Raw genomic sequence first — 19,682 nt, forward strand, 5'->3', positions numbered from 1 at the left:
CTGTAAGATGGATAAGCAGTTTAATAACAGCTCTCTAGGATTCAAAACCAAAAAGGCAAACTATCAGATCGGTTGTACAAATGGATTTGAAGAAGCAGCCTGATTTCATAACCCTGTTTATTTGTTTTAAGGCAACACCTACAGAGTTCTCACTATATGCCAGGTACTATTTTAAGAGCTTTTATGTAAATTGACACACTTAATCCTACCTTTTGAGGTTGGTATGGAGCCCAGAAGGGCCTGAGAATGTGCTTCTCTTACTGCTGGCGGTGGGATTGACAGAGGGCCCCTGCTGCTGGGCTCTGAATCCACTTCCACCTTGGGCAGAGACCTCCCTTCCCATGGGCTGTTCCCAGCCAGTGACCCAGCATGTGGCGGATAAGAGGCAGGCCCCTTCCTGGGAGACGCACGATTCCTGATGGTTGACTTGGACTCAAGAACTCCTCAGAACTTTGCCAAAACTTTCTTAGAATGGCACTGCAATCTAAGACTTTTTCTTACGCTCCTTTTTTCTTTTTCTTTTTTTGTAGGAATTCAGTCTGCATGGAGGTTTCACAGCATTTCCAGTCACCTCTGGCTTCTCCCCACACTCTCTCACAGCTGTTTCCCTCATACACATCTCATCTTGGCATCTGCTTCTTGCAGAACCTCACCTAACACAGTTGCATCTCTTACTTCATTCCCAGTTCATGGATGGCAAAGCTGAGGCTCAAGTAACTTGCCCGAGGTCACACAGCTAGGAAGGGACAGAGCTGGTAATCAAACCCAGTTGGTCAGACTTCCAAGTGTATGCTCGTAACTACTTCATTACTCAACCTCTCATTTCATTTTAATAAGTGAAAAAAAATAAGAAAGTGCATCGGAGGCATCTAGGAAATGAGGTATTGGATCACAGGACTCATTTGTTGCCGAGGGTCTTGTAGGACGAGGATTCAGGGAGCTGTGCCCTGGGAAAGGCTGGCCCAGTGCTTTGCAATGCATGTCTGTCATTAGGGACCAGCTCTCATCAACAGATGGGAAGAACAGAGGTGAGGACCAAGCCTGCTGCCCTGAAGGAGCCTTCCACGACTGTCCTGCATGGCTGTTGACTGTGGCCTTGGAGAAGTGTAGGAAAGACCCTGTCATGCACTTGATTTCTACACGGGCCCTTAGCTTAATTCTGCTGTCCACTTGTCTCTCAGATTCTACAGAGCCCACCACATTGTGGTGGTAGGAAGGCTGTTTCCCTGGGGGAAAGGGGGCCTGAGTTTCCGACCATCACTAAGCAGCACCAGGACCCTGGCAAGTCAGTGAACTTCTCTTGCCTTGCTTTCCTCATTTGTACCAAAAGGATGGGATGAGATGGAGGGTTTTGAAATAGAGCTCTTTCAGGCCCCAGTGGCCCTTTGGAGAAAACAAAGAAGTCACTGTGAGCAGGTGTGGGAGGGAGGCGCCCTTGCCCACCCTCCTCCATTTCAACAGAGAATCTCCACTTTTATCCACTTTAAATATGGGAATTTGGTGAGTATCTGTAAGCATTATTGACTGCAACCCTCAGAAAAGTGACTCTCCTAGCCAAAGAGAAAGAAAATGTATTAAAAGGAGGGACAGTTATTTAAAGATTCAATAAGAGGCCGGAGAACCAGGCTTGGGGTCAGGGGAAGGATACTGAGAGAGTTCTGAAAGGCTGCCTTGGTGGGTTTACCACCATCATGAAGACCACCTCCCCAACCACTGCCCCTGCCTTAGGTTTCTTGTTCAAGATCAACTCCAGGAAGAAGGCATTCAGTTGACTGAGCTTGCCTCTGAGACAGGAAGGAAAGACATTGCCTTCTGGAATTCCAAAGTGGGCAGGGGTCACTTAATAGTCTTTCCACCAAGACCTCACAAATTGGCACAAGGCATTTTCCAAGAGGTAAACCAAGTTCTTTAAGAAGAAGGACCAAACACCAAAGGCCCACTATGTGTATGGGATTTTGTTTGCAGAAGAGCTCCGCTGTTAACCCGTTTGAAAGGCATTGGCTAAGAGCCCTTCCTGCGTGACAGTCAGAGACGTTCATTCCATCCAGCTGTCTGGGTTCCAGCTGGGAGAGGAGGGAGCAGAAACTCTCTTGTTTTTGGCCACAGAACTGCCACACGTGCCACTGAAAGCCCCACTGCTCCTGACAGCTGGTGGGGAGAGGGCAGGAGAGCAACTGTCTTGGCTTGGGTTCCTCCAAGAAAGAAGAGCTAGAGATGGAAGGTTTGCACGCAGGTAGTTTAATTTGGGGATTGATCCCAGGGAGTGGGGGACAGGGAATGAGGGAAAGCAAGGCAGCCACCACTGTGGACCATGGGCTGCTGAGGACCCCCTGAGGCGTCATTTAGAAATAGCCCCCAGAACTGTCTCGCTGAAGGACAGAAGAGGGAAGTAGTCATCGCCCGGCTGCTGCCTGTCATTGGTCAGGGTTGCCCCCAGTGCGTTGGCGTGCTTGCGCTTCCACGTCTGGTGAACAGCTGAATGGCTGAGCAGGTTCCCGCACAAAGAGGCAGCTGGGAATCCCCGAGGTGGAAAGTGGAGAAGTGAGGTCAGGTGCGGTCAGGTCCACCTGGGCATAGGTGATTGCTGCAGCATCAGCTGGAGGCACGGGTGGCCGGGAAGGACTCAGGGAGGATGTGGGGCGGGGCACCAGAGGGCTCCCATACCAAACTCCTTGGCACTTGTCCAAGCCTCATCCCTCTGAGGCCGATGTGCACACGAAGTACCTGATGTCAGGGTAGCTTGGGGCCAACCCAGTGGGCTTTGCACGTTGCCAGGTAGGGGCTCCGGCCCATGAGAAAGGGGCCACCTTTCACTAGCTGAGCAGAGCGTATCGCACTCTTTGGCGACAGATGTTTCACTGGGAACCTCACACTGCTTTCCCAGCATCTTTACATTCTTCAAAAGGCAGTACTTTTGCAGAATGTACTCACATGACGAAATTTGCATCTGGCTCACCCTGCAAGCTGACTCTGCCCCGAGGGTGAGGGTGAATGCTCTCCAGCTGGGGCCTGCCGTCCTCAGGGACAGTGAGGGGCTCCGCGCTGGCCGGGCCAGGCCACCAAAGGCTCGCACAGGCAGGCTTCCTGGCTTTGGCTCAGGCTGCAAAAGGGGAGAAGGCTGAGCTTGGAACCTGGTTTAGACCCCAGCCAAATGGTCCAAAGCTCTCAGGAGAGGAGGCTCCCCAGAGCTTTGTTGCTCGAACTCTGCGGTGTTTGGAGACTCCAAATGGCCTCGCTAGAGGCCTAAGATATTTTTATGGATTTTTATTTTTAAAGTCCACTGGCCTCTGGCTCTCCTCCGAGTAGAGACAAGAGGTCAGCCTCTCTCTTCCTGCACGACCGCTCTGGCCGAAGCCTGGCACTCTCACCCTGGATGGAAGAGATTGCTATTAGTACAATTCTATTTTCAGTGATCTTCATTAATAATCATTCCACTTACCAATATTTCATAGGTCCCAGGCACTGTGCTAAAAGCTTAATGTCCCTTCTCTCATTTCCCCCCTATTTAACTCCCCAGGCATCCTTTAGATCTTCATTGTCCCTTCCTTGGGGACATCTGCCTCGACTCTCCTGTGCTCCCCACCCCTCCATCAGAGGCTCTAATTGCACCGCAAACCTTCTCCTTGAGGCACTTATCGCAGCTGACATTTTGCTTTTCTTTGTGTCACTTTTTGATAAATGTTGGTCACCCACACTGGAAAGAGACCTCAACGCTCCCTGCTCACCGCCATACCCCACCCCAAGCACAGTGCCTGGCACATGGTGGGCGCTTAATAGGACGCTTACTGAATGAAGAATGATTGAGTAGCCTTGCCAGAGCCCTGCAATGTGGGTTTTACACTGAGGCTCAGAGAGGTTAAACGCTGGCTCTGGGTCACACAGCTAGAGAAGGTAGAGGAAGGATTCAAACATGGGTCCATCTGGCTGCAACACCAGACCTTCACCATCGCGCCCTGCTGCCTTCCAGCGTCCAAGTGCGTTTTCTCTCTTCCCCTGCCATGTCCCGCCTCTGAAGGGCGGGGGCTGGGGGTTCCTGTCCCCTCTCTCTGGCCCTCTTGTTTTACCTTCTGGTCCCTCTCACCTAGGGGCCTGGCAGTCAGCCCTCCAGCTGTGAATCCTGCCCTTTGCAGATGCCTTCCATACCGCTCAGCGGTCTTTTGGCTGCAGCACTGGTGCCCATCTGCTGAGATGGCGTGGTGCCCGCTCACAAGATGGCATGCTATTTTTACCCCACTTAGGTGCCAAGCCAGCCAGATGTTTTTCAGCAGCACAGGGAAGCTGAGCATTGCTGGGGTGTGGAGGGAAGCTTTCAGATGTCAGCTGCTGGGGGTGCTCTGGGACATGGCAAAGGAAAGGCTCTGCCTTGGGGGTGGACGCTCCCAAGAAGTTTCCAGTTCCTGGTACCTGTCTGGGGCCCCAGCAGCACGCGCTGCCTTGGCTGCTGGTTATGGACACGTGCTGGGGCTGTGATGGGTCTCCTCCAGGAAGGAAATGCCCTGGGTCAGCGTTCCCAGGAAGGCATGGGCTTCCTCCTCGGGCTGGGGCCCGGGTTAGTGATGCCTGGAGGGCTTCCCTTCCATGGCTGAACTGGCTGCCTGGAAAATTCCAGGTTTGGCTGGCTGCCCACGGAACTGGCCAGATCTGGCCGTGTCCAGGCGGTTAGCTTCAGCTTTCCCTCAGAACAGATGGATCCAGCGGTGTGGCGATCTTAAGCCCTGCTCCTTCCTTCCTGTGAGGGGGCGGCCCTCAGTTGAGGCATAGCCCCCAAATAACAGCCAATTAGAGACGGGGTGGGGGGTGTGTGTGACCTGACCCTGCCGGCCCCGCTCCCTGTTCTCCGAGCTGCTCCACTGCTCCCCCGTGTCACCTTGAGCAAGTCCCAACCTCCCTGAGCCTCAGTTACCTCGTCTGTGGCACCTCCAAGGCCCCTCCCCCAGCTCTGGGAGCCAGAGGCGCCCATTGGCTGTAGTGAATCACAGTTTTCACCACGCTTTGCTGACCTTTTCCCAGGACCAGCCACGCTTGGAGCTGCAGCCGAAGAGCAACCGGTTCTTCAGCCGAGAAGCGTGCAAGTCTCACCCTCAGGTGTGAATCCCATTTTCTCACCCTTGGGGGACATTTCCAAACCTTCAAAGCATCTACGAGAGGCTGATTCCCAGTACAGGTTTCTGGACAGGTGGACCGCACGCCCCACGAAGGGCTTAGCTATGGCGACTGAGCGGAGAAAAGCAGGCTTCGGGAGGGGTCCTCTCGGCCTGATTGAACACGCTCGCCCGGCGGTCCTGAGCCTGGCCTGACAGACGGCCACGCTGCGCCGCAAGGCGGGGGCTGCTCGCGCTTGAATGTGCGCCTGCGCCACCTGCGGAGCTTGTTAAAATACCGGTTCTGATTGGTCAGTGTGGAGTGGCCCCCGGAGCCTGGTGGGTAGGCAGAGTCATGGTGCCTCAAACACGTTCGCGTCCGAATCCCAGGAGCCTGTGCAGGTGACGTGGCAGAGGAGAATTAAGGTTGTGGGTGGGATTAAGGCTGCTCGTCGTCTGACCTAGTGATAGAGTACGCTGGAAGGGGGCCCAGTGAAATCACAAGGGCCTTTAAATGTGAAGGGGGCGGGGCAGAAGCGGAGGTGAGAGTGAGGCAACGTCAGAAGGAATCAATCTGCTGTTTCAGGCCTTGAAAGCAGAGGCACGGAGCCACTGCCCAAGGAATGTGGGTGGCTTCCAGAAGGTGGGGAGTGTAAGGGGATGGCGTCTCCCCAGAAGACCCAGAAGGAATACCACCCCCCCAGCAGCTGGATTTTCACCCCGTGAGGCCTGCTTCAGACTCCTGACCTCCAGAAGGTAATAGCTTTGTGTTGTTTTGAGCTACTTAGCTTGTGCTGATTTGTTACAGCAGCAAGAGGAAACCAACGCAGTTGGCATTTCTGACAAGCTGCCGGGTGATGCTGATATTTGAGGCTTAGAGCTGGGCTGGCTGAGGACTTGGAGGTGGCAGAGAGCTGTTCAGTGGCTGTTCCTGGAAGCTTCTCATAACCTGGTTTTGCCTCTGTGCCCTTGTTCCTCCCTCGGCAGAAATTATTTGAGGTCCCTTGGGTGTCTCGGGATATGTCCCAAGTCGGAGTTTCCTGGTTTGTGGGCTACAGCCCCCTGAGAGAGAGCTGGGGGAGTTCCTGTAAAGCCCCCATACTCTTGTGGGTGCTGTCTGGTACCCAGATACGTGATGCGACATGCAAATTAGATTTCTCAAATATTATGCAGCTGCCATGAATAGAACAGTAGTGGAGGGCGGTGATTTAGAAAAGAGGCCTGGCCCTCTGGCTAAAATCGTAACTCTATCAGGACCCAGGTGTCCCTACGTGACCTGGCCCCTCCCTCCTCCTCCAACCCCACCTTTGCTCATTTCTCCCCATCACACATTAAGTAAGTAAGCTCCAGCCCCGTTGGCTTCTTTCTCGCCCTTGAACATGGGTCTTTGTTGCTTCCGTATCCGAGGGGCTTCCTCTTTATTCTCCCTGCTTGTGTTGAAAGGCACCTTCTTGGGGAGCCCTTCCCTCATGCCCCGAGCAAGCTCACCTCTTAATCTTTCTTATTGATTTGGTGCGTTTCCTTTTAGTGGTGATTACAGTTTGTAGCTACGTATTTATTGGAAGCGTTGGCTTGTTTATCACCTGCGTTTCCGTCTGCATTGAGTTCAGCAAGGGCGGGGCCAGGGGAGTTTGGGTTTGCCTGTGCTCAGCGCTCTCACACGTTATGTGCTTAGTACATATTTGACTAGGGAAGGAATAAATAAATGAATGGGTGTACCTCTAAGCCTCCATGAGGAGAATTCTGGAGTGTGTCCACTTTCCTCAATGCTCTGAAGCTACAACCCGGGGGTTACCACCGTCTCCTGAAGCACTGGTCCCTGAGCCCCTCCTGTGAAGTAGGAGCCACATGGCCGACAACACTGCTCCTTGTTTTCCCTCACATTTCCTTTCTCCATCTCCATCTCTCCTCCACACCCCCGTGGTTTATCTCTGGCACGAGGAGAATGAGCTTTGCTGCTCTCCTCTATATGATTGGTTGTCTCCTAATGGGAAAAATAAGCTGCAGCCTTGGTGCCTGGCATCCTTTCTTCCATTTTAATCTCAAGTCAGTAGGGCTTTTGTATGGCATGAAGCTGAATACTAGTATTGACTTTTGTTTTATCCCAGAACTAGCGTGGTTTGTGTGAGTCCTGGCAGCTGCTGGAAATATTCTGCTTCTGGTCTTGCATCTCATCCTGGCGGGGGGAGCATGGGCTGAGAACACAGGAGCTGACTTCCATTGTAATGGGCGGGGCAGTAGGCTAGACCGCAAGGAACAGCTTCCCTTGCACAGGGTGGTATGAGGGGGACGTGTGCCCCGAGCTGCCAGGGAGCAGTTGTCTCTGGAGAAGTTTGGGGCAGAGATGACCATGTGATCTGAGGCTGATGTGAGCACTGTAGGATCTGGAGGCGGGTGATGGGCAAGATCCAGCCACAGGGACCCGGGATGATGGCTGGCTTGGGGGTTACTCTTTATCATCCACATTTCCCACCATGAGTGGGAATTGCTGAAAATCTCAAATCCTTATAGATGAGGACACCGAAACTCAGGGAGGTTAAGTAGCTCATTCAAGGTCATGCATTCAGACCATGAATTCAAGTCTACCTGACTCTAGATCTTTTGTAGTCCTACTGCCTACTGCTTTCTCCTGTGCACTTGAAAACTTCCTGCTGTGTTCTGCAGGTGTTTGCTTGTATATGTCAGTTCCTTAAGAGAGATGCTTCATTCTGGCTTGGGGATCTGGAAGCACTTCCTGGGGGAGGCGCAGTGTTTGGATGTATGTGCAGAAGGGTGAGTGGTACACATTTGAGCATTACCTTCTCAGCGTCCATTCCTCCTGCTTCCAGCAATAATGCCTGATTTGGGGAGGAGTGGGGAGGCAGGGAGAATCTACTCATCACCAATTCTCAATTTGTATTGTTTATAGAGTCTAAGCTTAGCTCCAGGAGTGGAATATAGGGCCTGAGCCTAAGCCAGTGAGTGTATCCCATCTTTCTGGCCACAGGTCAAGGATGGTCACATGTCCTAAGCAGGTTGAATCAGAGTAGAGCTAAAAATTTTTGAGGGAGCTATCAGAAAAGGTTTTGGCTCTATCTAGCTGGATTTGAACCTGAGTGGAGTTGAGGTTGATACCATGGTAACCATATTGTCACCATGAGGGGAGAGTCTGGAGTGGAAGGCTCAACTGGAAGATGGCTAGAAATTGAGTCCCAAAGTATGGTTTGATCCTTGATCCAGCTGTATCTGAAGCTAAACCTACCTTTAAACTTTCCAGCTCTATGAACCAATAATTTCCCTTTTTGTTTGTTTAAGCCTGAGTCACTTTTCCCTGTCACTTGTAATGGTGACAGCCCTAGCTGATACAGGTAAGGGGGGGTGGCCAAGCGGTGCCAGCTGGAGAGAGAAGTACAGAGAGAAACATGTTGTCGGCTTGAAAGTGTGGGAATGAGGACGTCTCTGTATCTCAGTAAGTTCATGATATGTATCCTATTGGAAAAATGCATAGAATATACTGTGTTAGAGCTCCCCTACACTGCCCCACAAGAGGATGAAGAAATTGAAACTGCTTGCCCAGAACATCAGTGTCCTGTAGTGTTAATAGGTGTTTCACTAGGGAAGGGATTGTGTGGGCCAACGAATTTGAGAAACACGGGAGCAAGTAAAGAGATAAAGAATTCACTACCAGACCTCTTGAAGCCTTTAAAATGCTAACATGCATTGTGAGCTCCAAGGAGAAGAGAGAGTGTGTGTGTATTTCCAGAGTTATTTTTCTTGAAGCATCTCATGGGACCAGTGTTGCAAAGAATGTTTTGGAAAACATTGGCTTAGAGAGCAGTTTCTGTGCAGGCTTTAAGGGAGCCTCTTTCCAGAATGAAAAAGCTCTGTGAAGCCAGGAGTGCTCATCTAGATGTGCTTAGGGCTGGGGCTATCTATAGGCAGGGGCTATATATAGGCAGGAAAGGGAGGTAGCTCTTGATTCAAGGGCCCCAGAAATGCTTTCTATATTTAAGTTGCCCACTGACCAGCCAGCAGCAGGATTGAAATTCCTATGAGTAGGGGCAAAATTTGAGCTTGGAGGAAATCTTCAAGAAATTCCTCTTGAACTATAAATGCAGAACTGCTTGGGCGCCATCTCTAGTTTGCATTCATTCATTTATTTATTCAACACTTATTTACTGAAAACCTACCACGTGCCGGGTACTGTTCAAGGTGCTAGGGATCAATCAGTCAATCAGACAGAAATTCCTGCCTCTGTGGAGCTTAAATTCTAGCAGATGGAGGCAGACAGTCAGGTAACTATATACGTAGATAGTATGTTATGAGATTAAAGAGGAACAGCAAGGAGTTTAGCGCAGCTGGATGGGGTGAGCCAGGGAGAGGGGTGGGTGATGCTGGGGGCGGTGACTGTAGAGCCCTGGAGTACCTTGGCTTTCACCTTGACGGGAATGAGCATCTACTAGCAGGTATGAGCAGAGGTGGCACGTGATCTGCCTTTCATTTGTAAAGGATGGGTCTGGCTGCTTTGTTGAAACTCAAGTGCAGGGGCCAAGGGTGAAAGCTGGGCGACCGGGGTGAGGCTTTGCATTTCACCTGGGAGAGATGCTGGTGGAGTGGTCCAGCGCTATAAACAAGTGGAAGCGGGGAACAGTCGCTGGATGCCTTTTGAAGATGAAGCCAACAGGCGGTCCTGGAAGATAGGAGGTGGGGAGTGAGAAGGAGAGTTGAATGAAGGCTAACTTTTGGTCCATGGAACTGGAAGAATGAAGTTGTTATTAATGGAGATGGCTAGGCCTGCACTGTGTCTAGAAAAAAATGAAGCCAATGTTTAAAAATTAGTTTGTTTTTTTTTTTTTTTTAATCCACATTTGTAGACACTCTTGAAAAATGAAAAGATCTGGCAAAATCAGGCCCACCTTCTACCTGGCTTCCATTGGTTCAAGCTGGCTGGCCGCTCTTCCCTTGGATGGGCAGGCACACTCTGTTCCCTCATTTAGATCACGTGCTTGGCCCCTTAGGGATTTCAGTAGGCGACTCTAGGGATGGATAATCAGTAGCACAGTGGTCCTTAAACTTGGGTGCATGTAAGAATCACCCAGAGGGCTTGTTAAGATAGCTCTCTGGGCCCACCTGCCGAGCGTGGGATATGGGAGGTCTGGGGTGGGGCCTGAGAACCCGCAGTCCTTCTGATGTCCCAGGTGATGCTGGTGTCGCTGGTCCAGGGACCACTCTTTGAGAAGCACGAGAAGGTGCACGTTCTCCCCACAGCGTCCTTTCTCACATGCTTGTGGACAAGGTTGTCAAATGTTCTGGGAGCGGCCTGTAAGGCGGATGCATTTTGGCATCCGTGGCAGCTCTGGTGGGGGCAGTCTAATCAGCCAGGAGGTCCTTTGAGGACTGGGGACACTTCAGGGTTTGTCAGGGCTGCAGACGGCACATTTGGCTTGCTGCTTTGTTTTTGGCAAAAGCTGACTCTCCTGGGTCGAGGTCACCAGCAGTTGGGACAGGGTGTCTGAGGCCCAGAGGAGAACCAGTGAGGCCCCAGCAGGAGGCGGTGTCTTCTGGAGAATCCAAAGGAAAGATGAATTCCCTGCAGCCTGCCCAAATTGCTTGCACAAGCTTTCTCCTTATTTATTTCAATTAAGGTCCAAGTTCATTATGCAGCCCCCGTGCCCGCTCTTCTACGGGGACAAAGCAGAAATCACATTTGCATCTGCTCCTCCAGCGTTGAGAGCTCAAGGAAGAGGACAGGGGCCACTACAGTACTGGCCTCCCATTTACCCCCAAGCACATGAGGCTGGAGAAGGTTCTGGAATCTCTTGAAGCTGTTCAAGGTAAAGGATGGGAATCTGGCCTGCATTTGAGGGGCAGCAGTGTGAGAGCAGGATAAGCAACGTTTTCTTTTTCCCCTGACAAAGAAAATATCTCTTTGTGCATCTGGTTTGCATTTTTCTTTAGGCTTCTGCCAGAAACAATTGTGAAAACAGAATGCAGTCCAGGACCAGAAGAATCTGTCCGTTCCTCTGGAATTCTCCAACTGTCTGGTTGGGCCTCATAATAAGATTTGAGGAATTCCTTAATGTGAAGTCATCAAGCTTTAAAAATACTGCAGGCACTCTTTGGTTTGCCAGTGGTTTCTCACCTTCAAATGTTGGCCTCAGGCCCTCTGTCCCCCTAGAATGGTCTCCCCACTTCTCCCTATCATAATCCAGCCCATGCATTTATATGTCCAGTATTTATCACGCTCCTTTTCTGTGTTGGGCAGTGATAGGTCTTGGTCAGAGTGAGCAGAGCACATAGTTGTCACCATGTTGAAATTGAGACTCTGTGGAAGGACAGGTCGATTAAAGTAGAATGATTAGCGGTGGTGTCTATGAAGCGGTCCCTCTCTAGTATCTGTAAAGGACCTGTCATTTTCCATTTGTTGTTCATCACTGACCAGTACATGGTCCTCCTGTGTGTGCATGATTGGTGTGTAGTTTGTACCAGGTGACTTGGGCAGTGCTTGAGCCCATCCAGAGCCTGTTTAATGAGTTGAGTCTACTGGTTGCTTGCTTGCCTGTCACAGCCGTGTCAAACTGCAGAAGAGGTTTTCAAACACGCACATTCTATAGGTTGATATGGACACGTACAGTCTGCTCATGGCCCAGTGCTGGACTCTATTTAAAGGACAAGACAGGGCATTAGGAGAGAGAGTAACAGGGGCCTTATTCAGTCTGGGAAACCAGCAAAGGAAGTGAGACCTGAAAGTTGAGTAGAGACAGCCAAGGGGGGTGGTGGGTGGAGGGATCATTGTTTCTGGGAAAGGAACAGCATGTGTCGAAGCCCAGAGGAGGGAAAGAGTTTAGCTTGTTGAGGAGTGGAAAGACCGTGTGTGTGTGTGTGTGTGTGTGTGTGTGTGTGTGTGTGTGTGTGTGTGTGTGGTGTTAAGAACTGTGTGTTGTTCAGAAATGGAACGCGGAGCGACAGAAGGGGCAAGGCTGGGGCAGTGATCTGCTCCCATGTTCATTTTAAGAAAGTCCCTCTGGTTGTGACTGGAGCGTTCTTCATAGGTCAGGGTTTCGGGGTGAGGGATGGCACGAGTGGAAGAGGGAAGAGGTGCTAACTGCTGTTAAGATTTGGGTGTTTATTAATTTGCTAAGCCTGCTGTACCACAGAGTGGATAAAGATTTATTCTATTGTTCTGGGGGCTAGAAATCCAAAATCAAGGTGTCTGCAGGGCTGATTCCTTCTGAGGGCTGTGAGGAAGAGTCTTTTCCATGCCTCTCGCCTAGCTTCTGGTGGTTTGCTGGTGATCTTTGATGGTCGTTGGCTGCATCACCCCGATCTCTGCCTTCATCTTCACACAGTGTTCTTCCTGTGAGCACCTGTCTCTGTGTCCAAATATCCCCTATTTAAGGATACGTTATAAATGGCATGGGCCATACTGGATTAGGACCCACCCTAGTGACCTCATCCTAACTTGATCATCTACAGAGACCTATTTCCAAATAAGGTCTCATTCACAGATATTGGGGTTTAGGCCTTCAACATCTTTGTGGGGACACAATTTAACCCAGAACCCAGAGAGAGTGGCTATTTATATCAGGGAGATGGTAGGAGCCATGGAGCAAGTGGAATTGTATCTAGGAGATATTTTAAAGTTGAACTCAAAGGACTGGGTGACTGATTGGGAGTCTGGAGTGAGGGAGAGACAAGGGCTTAGAGCTGTGCTTCTCATCTTCCAACATGAAATCACTTGCGGATCTTGCTCAGGTGTAGATTCTGATTCAGGAGGTCCAGGCAGGACTGGAGATTCTGCACGTTTTACGAGCTCCCAGGTGATGCAAGTGCCGCTGGTCCATGAATCTGAGGGGCGAGGACTTACAGCTTCACCCTCTAACACCTCAGTCCCTAACCACCTGCGACCATTGGGCGCCTCAATAAGCACTGAGGTGTGCTGGAGGTGTAAAGACGTAGTATGAAAAAAAGGTGGTAAAACATCAAATTAGTACATTTTTATCATTATTATTGTTATTTTAAAATTTTTTATTGGAGTATAGTTTATTTACAGTGTTGTGTCAGTTTCTACTGTACAGCAAAGTGAATCAGCTACACATATACATCCATTCTGTTTTAGATTCCCCATATAGGTGATTACAGAGTATTGAGTAGAGTTCCTTGTGCTATGCAGTAGGTCCTTATTAGTTATTTGTTTTATGTATAGTAGTGTGTATATGTCAGTCCCAATCTATCCCTCCCCATCCTGCCTCTCCCCTGGTAACAAGTTTGTTCTTCACGTCTGTGACTCCATTTCTGTGCTGCAAATAAGTTCATTTGTACCATTCCACAAATAAGTGATATCATATGATATTTGTCTTTCTCTGTCTGACTTACTTCACTCAGTATGACAATCTCTAGGTCCATCCATGTCGCTGCAAATGGCATTATTTTGTTCTTTTTTTATGGCCGAGTAATATTCCATTGTATATATGTACCACATCTTCTTTATCCATTCCTCCGTTGATGGACATTTAGGTTGCTTCCATGTCCTGGCTATTGCACATAGTGCTGCAGTGAACACTGGGGTGCATGTATCTTTTTGAATTATGGTTTTCTCTAGATATATGCCCAGGACTGGGATTGCTGCATCATGTGGTAGCTCTATTTTTAGTTTTTTAAGGAACCTCCATACTGTTCTCCATAGTAGCTATACCAGTATACATTCCCACCAACAGTGTAGGAAGGTTCCCTTTTCTCCACACCCTCTCCAGCATTTACTGTTTGTAGATTTTTTGATGATGGCCATTCTGACCAGTGTGAGGTGGTATCTCATTGTAGTTTTGATTTGCATTTGTCTAATAATCGGTGATGTTGAGCATCTTTTCATGTGCTTTTTGGCCATCCATATGTCTTCTTTGGAGAAATGTCTATTTAGTAAATTTTTATTATTATTGAATTAATAATATTTTGAATTATGTAGGGGTCAAATAAGGTATATGATTAAAATTAATTCAGTTTGTTCTTTTTTACCCTTTTCTGTGTGGCTGGTAAAAAAATTTTAAGTTTAAAAAAGTTAGAGAAGTGGCTCACATTACAGGCGTCCCTTGGAGATATTGCAGGTTTGGTGCCAGACCACCACAATACAGTGAATGTCACAATACAGTGAGTCTCATGAATATGTTGGTTTCCCAGTGCGTTTAACAGTTATGTTTACACTATACTGTAGTCTATTAAGTGTGCAAAAGCATTATGTCTAAGAAACCAATGTATATACCTTAATTAAAAAATACTTCATTGCTAAAAAATGCTAATCATCCTCTGACAATGCAGGGTTGTCATAAACCTTCCATTAGTAAAAAACACCATATCTCTCAAGCGCGATAGAGCAAAACACAATAAAACAATGTGTGCCTGTGTATTTCACCACACGTGTCTTTTGGCCAGCGCTGGTTTACAGCGTTGGTCCTTGTAGTCGTGGCTCAAATAATTCCTCCTTCCCGAAGCTTCCTGACGACTTCAGCTGAAGGAGATGTTTCCAATAGGCACTCTCTAAAAGGAGGGGAACTAAGGGAAAGTGAAATAAAGCCCTCCCCGTAAATGTTCCCTGTTTATGGGATCATTAGCACACTCACCTTCTATGGAGCTCTGTCAGGCCCTCAGAGGCCCAAGGCTGTCAGCCAAATCCCAGGAAGGGGGCCAAGATGGAGCAATGAAGAGCTCTTTCCCTCCTCGGGTTTCTGTGCTTTGTGAGAGGGTGTGATTTGGGGAACTGAGAGACCATTGGGAGAGTCGAGGAGACACGGTGACTGCACCAGGCCGTGCTACTGTATAGAGGAAGGGACAAGAAGTCCCTGGGGAGAGAAGGGCCACCAGGGGTCAGAGCTAGCTTGGGAGCAGGAGATCCTCCTGGGTTTCACTGTTCTTTGAGCAGAGCTGCCAGGTCTGGCCAGTGCTCAAGACCCTGCTCTGGGCCAATGGGCAGGGACCCAGGAAAATGGGTAGAGGACAAGGAAGCAAATGTGGTGTTTACTGAGCATTTACTATGGCCAGACCTTTCCCACCCATATCTCATTAAATCCTCCAATAGTTCAGTGAAGTATTAGCAGTGGTGGCAGTGGTAGTAGTAGTAGATGAAGTAATGGTAGTAATAAAAATAGTAGCTCTCGAACTTTCGAACTTGTGTAGTAACGATGGAGCTGTCTTAAGTACTTCCCATGTTGCCAGCACTGTGCTCTTGCCCTTCACTTGCATTATTGTGTTGAACCTTCACAAGGACCCTATGAGAAGGATGCTCAGCTTTCTGAATAAGCCCAGAACAACGAATCAACATGAGTGTACCCTAGTTTCCTGTGATAGCTCCAATGTCAAAACACTTTCAAAAGGTAGAAAACTGAGGCACTGAGAGGCTAAGGCACTTGCCCAGCACTCCATGGCGGAACCAGGATTTAAACCCAGGCAGTGTAAGTGCTTGCAGAGTCCTGGTCATAATCACTCTGTTGACTGCTCTGCATTGGCACCGTGTGACAGACAGCAGGGGGACACCCGCTGGTGTGAACGGCAACGACCCATGCAGGCCGTGTGTTCCCTCACAACTACTCTGCCCTGCCTTGGACAGCGAACGGACAGGCAAGGCTGTGTCCAATAAAACTTCCTTTACGAAAGCATGTGGCCAGCAGGGAGGCTTGCCAGATAAAATATTTTATTTCCTAAATCTGGCAACCTTAGTTGAGCCAGATGTGACCGTGGGCCATAGTTTCCCAACTTCTAATCTCGTGAGTGCCTAATTTCAGCCCTTGACAAGCATTCCCTTAATTCCTAGAAAACACCGGTGAGGAAGGAGTTGTGATTCCCATTTGACAGACAGGGAAACTGAGGGTCAGAGGGATTAAATAACTTGACTAATGTTACACAGGTGTCAAGTACAGATTTGGGTTTGAAATCCAGGTCTGTTTGACTCCTTAGCCTCCTTGTACCCAAAAGACTTGAGGCTCTGGAACAAAGAGGCAATGCTCCTGGCAACCTGGTGAAATGTAGGCAAAGTGGAAAGCTATTCCTGCTTCCCCTCCCACTCTTCTGTCTCTGGGACCAGGCTGCTCTTTTGCTTGTAGCTCATTTCACCTGGATTAATGGGGGAAGAGAAACAGAGGATGAGGAGTGAGTGGCAGGGAGATTTGCCGGGGCGCCATATTTCCTGGTGACGGCTCTGAGCGCTTGACCTAGTTGTGGCTTCTTTTTTTAGACCTGGTGGCAGTAACTACTTATTCCTCATTTAGGCTGACTTCTCTGGCTTCACCCAAGCTAATGCACCAGAAGAATGGCTTTGGGGCCCATGAACTCTGCCATAGAGTGTAGGTCAATCTCTGACCTGCGGGCAGAGTAGATCATTTGCCAGTGGGCAATGTCTGGAGACCTTTTGGCCTGTCACAACTCGGGGGAGGGGGCGTTGTTACTGGCCTCTGGGGGATACAGAGCAGGGTTGCTGTTCAGCATCCTGTAATGCACGGGAGATCCCCCGTAATAAAGCATTAGCTAACCAAAAATACCAGTAGAGCTGATATTGAGAAATCTTGGCCTGCGGTAAAGGGGCCAGTGGAATGGGTCTGCTCTGAACCTACTTGCTTGTTTCCTTTGGTTCCAGCCCCCTTGTTATCATACCCCTTCCCCACTTTTTTTTTTTTTCTTTGCAGGTGGGAGGCAGGGGGTTGACCAGTGAAGGTTCTTCAGGGTGAAGGTCTCTGCTTGTCCCCTCCTCTTCCTTGGTCTTTGCAAAGTATACCTTCCCCTCCCCACTGTAACCCTCACCCATATTTGCCAGACCTGCTGTGTTAATCAGGGTCTAAGCAGAAAGACAGAAACCCCCTCAACTATTTGCAATGAAGGGCATTGAATGCAGGGAATTGGAGGAGCTAAGAAGACAAGGGGGGTGAGCCTCCACCACCCTTAGGCTGTGGAGACAAAGGGAGGAGGTGGGGTTACAGGATCCCAGTGGCTAGGGTCATCCCTGGTGGGTCTGTCCAACGGGGGCTGGAGCGTGCAGGAGATGTTGCTGCTGGAAGGACAGGCTGGAGATGGGGAAATAACGCCAGTATTTCCAACTGGGTAAAACAGCTCAGCTAGAAGTCAGATGACCAAGGAACTTGGGAAGTGCAGCTGCGAGAGTCAGCTCCTTTAATACATGAAGCAGAGCTGGGGAACAGTGGGAGGTGGATTTGAAAACAGACTCAAGAATGGTCTGCTTACTTCTTTTGCTAGAAGGAAGATATGGAGGAATTCTGGTTGTGCACAGGGATCCTGGGCTGCCGTCAGACTTTCCTGAGAGAGGGGGCTTGAATTAAGAACTGAAGCTACCTAAGAGTTCCTACAGGCATCTCAGGGAGGACCCAGTGTATGAGTCTTTTGTATATTTGGAGTCAGGAAAATCCTGGAAGGTATTATAGATGCTTGAGGCAGCTTCCAATGGAGGGTTGATTCTCAAAGTAGCAAGATCACTTGAATCAGAATCCCTTGGGGACTGTTAGTAATGCCAGTTCCAGAGTCTCACCCAGAGATCTAGAATCAGAATTTCCAAAGGAAGAGGACGAGGAGACCAGGAATCAGCATTTTCAATCAAGTTCCCCACAGTTGGAGAACCACTGCTGAAAGGTCCCAGTCATGTTAGCACTGGTTTGGAGGCCCTTTCCACTCCAAATTTCCCACTCTGTTGAGAAGCTATGAATATAACTCAAACGTTGTCATTTTCTGCTTTGCAAGTTTCCCTGGAGTATTGGAGGGTTTCCCCATGAACGTATGATATTGATGAACTAGATTCTTAAAGAGAAAAATTGGTCAGCTGTTGTTTTTCTCTTTCTGCTTGAATGAATTGTGCACTCTGTGTGTGTGTGTGAGAGAGAGAGAAAGTGAGGAGTAGGGGAATGGGGGATCCCAGCATCCCAAGAGAGGGTTGATTTGTGATCAAAGAACATCTGTGTGTTGAAGCCACAGTGGTATCTTAGCCACTCTTAGATCCATCTCTTCTATGGGCCCGTTTCCTCTCTGAGCCCACTCCCATGATAATAAAAACCAGTTCACTTTCCTAAAAACCTTTTTGTGTGCAACACTTTGGATAGGTTATTTCAGTTTCTCACAGCAGCTCTGCCATGTAGCGATCAACTTTTCTCATCACAACAGACGAGGAAACAAAGACACAAAGAGGTAAAATCATTTGCCTGAAATTGCTGAGTCAGTGGAAACAGGATATGCAATGTACTTTCAAATAAGTCTCAGAGTACATCCCCATGTCACTCTTCCAGGAAGATTATGAGTCAAATTAATATTTAAATACTCAGCTGGGTTTGACTTCTGGCATAACAGTGTGAGAGCCTCTGCTGACCCATCCCCAGTGAAACTTGTAAAAACTATAAAAGAAAAAAAAATTTTCATCTCTGGAAATGATCCTAAGGGCACAGAGCAAATGAAAAAATATTTATTGAAGAAAATCTAATATTTAGTAAGAACTTGAATTCGGTGAGAGTCTGTGGTGTCTGAATCATGACCTGCTCCCTCTTCAGCTCAGACCTGCTTCCAGACTGATAAACCCAAGAACACAGAGCTTCCTCATGTCAGCATCTTGCAGCCTGCCTCTCACTACCTGTTGCTGGGCAAAGTTTTGGGCAAGTGAGGCCAAGAGGTGGTATAAGCAGATAGAGGAGGGGGTCCCCTGAGAAAGAGAACCAGGTATTACTTTCTTGACAGAAGAGAAGCCATTTCTGGCCTAAGCCATTCTGTGACCTAAGCCTGGCCACAGTGCTTGTCCTTGAACCGTTCTCAGTAATTAATGATCTTAAGGGAACAAAAGAATGAAACAACAGGCAAGAGAAGTAACAGTTGCAAAGATAATATATCGGTTGTAAAGACCCCCTGTTCTGTTTCAGTGGTAAAGATGAGCCTCAAGTGCTCAATGACCAGATCAACTGGAACCTAAGGGAGGATGATGTGGACCTTTTCTGACCCTCGTGACTTCAGTCAACTAAAGCTTGAACTCTGTGGACACACCCCCTCCACATACCCCTTTGTCAATATGCATGTACCCTTAGCTTAAAGTTTCCCCCAGTTTTACTGTTTGGGGAGACACCTCTTTGGGAAAGATCCCCAGTGTTCTGCTTACTTGCTGCAAGTAATAATTAATCCTTCATTTTCCTGATCTTTGGCTTGGTTGTGTCTTTTGACTTGACACTCACCAAGAGGCAAACCCAGTTTTCCACGTAACAGTGGGAGCTCACTTCTTTTGCCCAAACACTGCTCGAAGAATGGAGGCTCTACGTTGGACATAGCACCACTGAGACTCCTGGGGCCCTAGCCCTTAATCTGGCTTATGAGGTTGGGGTTCCATACAGACAGAGACAAGATAGGGTGACTTAGGATTGCTGGCCCTCCTTCCACTGAATTCTAGCTCAGAGAGAAGCATTGTCATTGCCCCACGCACCAGATCCTTGGCTTAGGGATTTTTCCTGGCGGGAAAATGTGTGACATAGAATAAAGAGCTCCAGATATCTTTCTAAAGGAACTGATTTCATTTGTAGCAAAGTGGAAACGTTTAAGTCAAAGGGCCCTCTCAAGAATAGTGAGAGATTGTGGTGAAAGACAATTTGATAGATTGATAGA

The 19,682-nt window shown here is 48.8% G+C and overlaps 1 protein-coding gene across 1 annotated transcript in view; it reads left to right on the plus strand.

Moving 5' to 3' along the window:
• Positions 1-4,658: 4,658 nt before the first annotated feature.
• PROK2 (prokineticin 2) overlaps positions 4,659-19,682 on the plus strand; it is a 411,259-nt gene continuing 396,235 nt past the window's right edge. Inside the window, exons 1-2 of the transcript XR_014232443.1 lie at positions 4,659-5,085; positions 5,668-5,837. The gene's annotated coding sequence lies outside the window, so the exon portion shown is untranslated. The remainder of the gene's footprint in view (positions 5,086-5,667; positions 5,838-19,682) is intronic.

The sequence above is a fragment of the Balaenoptera borealis genome (genome assembly GCF_965194805.1).
Source record: "Balaenoptera borealis genome assembly, chromosome: 12".
NCBI classification, from domain to species: Eukaryota; Metazoa; Chordata; class Mammalia; order Artiodactyla; family Balaenopteridae; genus Balaenoptera; species Balaenoptera borealis.